General features: G+C 59.8%; 1 protein-coding gene and 1 pseudogene across 1 annotated transcript in view; both read left to right on the forward strand.

Annotated features, from left to right (window-relative positions):
• LOC105305397 (arf-GAP with GTPase, ANK repeat and PH domain-containing protein 1-like) overlaps positions 1 to 4,951 on the forward strand; it is a 144,281-nt gene that overhangs the window by 25,470 nt on the left and 113,860 nt on the right. The window lies entirely within an intron of this gene.
• Positions 977 to 1,098, forward strand: LOC111731532 (annotated as a pseudogene).

A 4,951-nucleotide genomic window follows, 5' to 3' on the forward strand; every position in this document is an offset into this window, starting at 1 on the left:
ATGTGGTAGGTGAAGGTCAGCCGGGGGTCGGTTCCCCCACCCGCCGCAGGAACTTGGGGTCATAAACGCGGAGGATGCCGGCAGGATGCTCGCTGTTTCCCCACAGCCAGGCCTGAGGTCAGGCACGAGGACCTGCCGTCGGCGAGCCGGGTGGCGGAGCGCGGGGGGTCACAGACCCAGCGAAGCTGGTTCCTGCTGCTGGTGGCCTCTGTCGGGCCCGTGAGAGAGGGCGGCTGAGGAGGAAGGAGGCAGAGGCCCAAGAGGCCAGGATCCTGCAGAAGCTGGACGCCATCGCGAGTGAGGGGTGTGCTGCTGCTCTGCCGTCTGCGCCGGAGGGGCGTGGCCTGGGGTCGCGGGGTGAGCGGGGTCCTCGAGCCCATCGCTTCAGAGGGGCCGAGTGGCCCACACGCAGCCCCTGAGGACCGGTGGGGTGCCTGGGTGGGGCGGAGATTGACGGTACCCTCACCTGGGGTCGCGCCCGCGAGGGAGAGGGCAGGTTGGCGCCAGGGGCCGCCAGTGTTCTGTGAAGGCCGCTGGGGTGAGGTTCGCGCCCCCAGACCGTGACCCCAGTGGTGGGGGGGCCTGAGGCAAGGACAGCAGGCAGCTCCGACCCTGCAGGTGTCGCGCTCCTGACTTACGACGCCGACGACGCTTGGTGGCAGTGCTGTCCTGTGTGCTGCAGAATGTTTTTCTGCGTCTCAGACTTCTGCCCGTGCGATGCCAGGGGCCCCTCCACCACTCCGGTGGATAACCAGAACGTCCCCAGACCCTGCCCGTGCCCCTGGGCCGGGGTTCCCAGCAGCGAGCCAGCGGATGGGTGGACATGCAGAGCCACATGGGGTAGGTGCACTGGTGGCGAAGGACACCCCAGCAAAGCGGGCCGTCAAGGATGCTGACGGGATCGTCTCTGATGGTCCCGTAGGGCACGATGGATGTCACCATCTCCGAGTATTTCCTTCTCAAGATTGCCACTTAGGTCTACGGCCATGCCACCCTGAACACGCCCCATCCTGTCTGATCTTGGAAGCTAATAAGCAGGGTCGGGCCTGGTTAGTACTTGGATGGGAGACCACCTAGGAAGACCAGGTGCTGTGGGCATAAAAAATAAGGGATCGTAAGCTGACAAGGTCCTTGCAATCTGTGAGGTCAACCAAGGGTTGCCTTGCCATAAAAATAAAAGAAGATGGCCACTTAGCTACTTGCTCGAGTGAGTCAGGGACCTCTCCCTGGGTTACAAATATTCCAAGGTGTTCGGGAAACTTGGAAATAGGATGGCCGTGTCCCTATCAATCACTTGGTGGAAAGTTGTCTGCAGCAGGAAGGGACAGGGTGCCGAGAACAGACACACATCACTTTGGTTTGCAGAAGGGTCAGTTCCGAGCCCCGCAGCAGTGAGACCAGCCAGCCCCAGGGAGGGTTCTGCGTTAGGATGTTGACGATGCTTCTGGAAAAGAAGAAGGTGGTTTAACTGGACAGAGATAGTTCGTTAAGGAGAAAAACTATTAAACGCGTTTCCTTTTGTCATTTAAAGTGTTCAGAATCTCAGTCGGGCACCCATCTGCCCTTCGGCAAAGCGTTTGTCAAGATTGTCCCATGGTTTCCTTATGGGCAAGTTCAAAGGTGTATGAGCTGGATGCAGACAGCATGACCTCGTTCCGTGGTCACTCTCAAAGGCTCCAGTTGTGGGTTGAAGCATCTGAAGATGACTTAGAGCGGCCGTCCCCAGCCTTCGTGGCAGCAGGGACCGGTGCTCCTGAGAATCTAGCGCCTGAGCATCTGAGTTGGAGCCGAGGCGGTGATGCCGGCGCTGGGAGCGGATGCAGATGCAGATGGAGCTTCCTCGCTCACTGGCCCGCTGCTCACCTCCTGCTGTGCGGCCCGGTTCCTGACAGGCCACCAACCTGTGCTGGTCCCGTAGCCCAGGGGTGGGCACTGCTGACAGAGCCACCACATTCAAGAGATGTGGTGTCAGGACACGGACAGTCGGAAAGAGCGGGCCGGAAATGGAGCCGCCACACGCGTGGACTGTGCTGCAGGCGTGTGGTCTGAGCATCTGAGAAAGAGATGTGCACACACCTTGAGAAGAACCACGAGACAGACGGCACCCGGGGTGCTTTTTGTCTCGATGGGGCAGCCACCGTGTGCTCAGCACTGTCCAGCGCACTCCGGGGAAGTGAGCCCCGGTAGCCGCCCTGGGGGACGGGCCTGCCAGCTGGGTCCGGATCACGACCCCCGCGCGCGGCAGGCCCCGGCGTCAGCATCGGAAGTCGGAGATGAGAAACGTTAGTCCGGGAGAGAGCGGCACAGCTACGGAGTGACAGGAGGACTCGTAGCTGGGGGCGAACGTGGCGCGTGGACCTGAGGGGACGCCCAGGGTGGAGAGGAGGGTGGAAACAGTGGCCGCCCGTGGCGGAGGCCCGTCCTCCTCTGCCTCCGGGGGCCGCTCAGCTCGCTGAGAGCACGTGAAGGTCGTCTTCCCGTGGCCTGTCGCCGCCCCTGGCCTGGGGTCCTAAACTCGTAACTGGCAGAGAGGATGAGGACAGCGAAGACTTTGGGGACCTGGGCAGGAAGTGTTTGAAATGAACAAAAATATTCATCATAAGGTTTGCATACGAAATAACACGTAAAAGCGTTGCTCCAGGACCAGCTAACGATCTTGGGGTCTCTAGACCCCCTCGGCAGCATCGGGCAGCTTCTGAACCCTCTGAAATCGTGCGCAGATATTAATTAGACCTGCCTTTCGTTCTGGGGTGTCTACAGCTTACCTGATAGTCAGTGGGATCTGGTATTTTTTAAATGTACGTAAGAAACACTACTTTTAGGAGGTTAGCATTGTAAAAGCAGGACAGCATCAAAGGGGAGCAGTTGGGAGGAGAGGGGCCTGCTCCTGGACCTGGCCGCTCGGTCGTGGCAGGGGGAGGGAGGGGGTGGCAGTAAGGACCGGGCGAGGGTGCGTGTGGCTGAAGTGGAGCGCAGGCGGCCGGTCGGGGAGGGAGCGCAAAAAGTGGTGGCTCTGAGTGAACGGTCACCTTAGAGCATCTCCCACCCGGATCCAGCTGGGAGGGGACTGGACGGCTCGCTGCGCCTCGTGAAGTTACCCGAGAGGCTTACCGGACGAGTGTCCTGGGCGGGTGGGGTCTGGTGGAGATGGAAGGTGCCGGTTTTGGGGGGAAGGGAGCTCCTGAGACCCCCGCTGTCCCAGCTCCCACGGTTCCTTAAAATGGCTGACAGTTTCAGCGGCATTTTGCGAGCAGCTGTCCACCCCAAGGCGTGGAGCCCGTTTACACAGCCTGGTGCACTGCCCAGGTTCTCCTGCGGGCGTTTTAGGGTGGCTCCTCACCCCACCCCTGCCACGGGGCTCCCAGAGGCCTTTTCTGCCGGCGCTGGGCACTCGGGGGAAGGGGGCCCCCCCATAGGCTGGGCCTCTGCCTCGGTGTCTAGGAAGCTGCATCCGCGGGCACGTCTGGGACCGTGTGGGCATCTGAAAAGATGCCTTAAGATGCGTATTTTCGCATTTCTCGGTACATGATAGTTCTCTGGAGCTTCACAACGTGGAAGCATGTGAAACGCAGTGTGATGTCGGGTATCTCTATCTGAAATGACGTCGCCCTTCTGCCGAAGCCATTTCCCGCCTGGCGGAAGCCAGGGCCCTCCCAGTGGTCCCCGGACCCCTGAGGACCCCTCCCCTCTCCGGTGCCGTTTCCTGCACGTCTCCCCCTTCCTCACCGGCCCCAGCCGCTCGCCTCTCTCTCTTCCCGGAACGCAGCAGACATGTTCCCGTCTCGGGGCTGAGTGTCTGCTCCTCCCCGGTTATCCACCTTCTTCACCACCTTCAAGCCTCAGCTCGTCACCTCCTCGGTGAGACCTGCCTTGAGCAGCTATTTAAAATGGCAACCCCCCCACCCCCACCCCGCCATCAGCCCCCCAACTCCCAGTCTCTTTGTCCCTCCTAATGTCACCTCCTCACGGAGTCCACGTCGTGGCCTTGCCACGACCCCATGCCCCTGGGACGGGACCTGTGTCTGTTTCTCTCAGGGATGGCTCCCAACTGTCTAGAAAAGTGGCTGGTCCACGGAAGGTGCTCGAAAATTAGTCCAGCGAGCGCAGGATAGTGCACAGAACGTCCTGCCTTTTGAATTACAAAGACGCTGAGTCGTCAAACAAAGGCTCCTTAAAACGACGGAGGTGTTGAGACGGTGTCTCTCCTCACTCTCTCGGTGTCTTTTGTTCTGGGTGGATTCCATGTTCCTAGCTGGTCTTCTAGCACGACTTCGGTTTCCTCTTTGATAAAGATAAAAACAGACATCGTAAACCGAGAGTTTCACTTACAGCGAATTAGCACATTCGTGCTGCTGCTGGTTGTGTTGGATACATAATGTGGGTGCATCAGAAGTCGGCAGGTCTGCCGTGTCGACTTCCAAATGCTCTAGGTGGCCCCTGGTGAGAGAGAGACGCCGTGTGGGGCTCCGCTGGTGACAAGCTGCCACCGCGGCCACACGGCCACACGCCGGGTCGGGGTAGAGCCGAGGCGGTCAGGGCTGCCTCATCCTGTGTGCACGCATCCCTTGGAGATGACCCTTTCCTGCGTGTTTCTAAGCGCCTTAATGTCATTCCTAGCGTACGAAGGCAGTTACGGGAAGAGAAGAATAAGCACATAAAAAGCATGGACGCCACACTTTGCCTTCTCCAGGACTCCGCTCGTGCGAAGTAGAGAATGTCACGTTCGCCGCCGTGTCGAGACGCTGCAGAAAGACATGCCTGTTTTTGAATGGCGGGGGGCACGCCAGGGCAACAGGCTGCGGGATCTTTTTCTTTCTGCTGTTTCTTTTGGGGGGGGGGATGTGCAGTTGATACATCACATGACGGTAGATTCAGGTGTGCGGCAGTGATCTGGAGGGCACGTGCGTGTGCGCGTGCCGTGAAACGGTGATCTGGAGGGCACGTGCGTGTG

The sequence above is a fragment of the Pteropus vampyrus genome, unplaced genomic scaffold (genome assembly GCF_000151845.1).
Source record: "Pteropus vampyrus isolate Shadow unplaced genomic scaffold, Pvam_2.0 Scaffold381, whole genome shotgun sequence".
NCBI classification, from domain to species: Eukaryota; Metazoa; Chordata; class Mammalia; order Chiroptera; family Pteropodidae; genus Pteropus; species Pteropus vampyrus.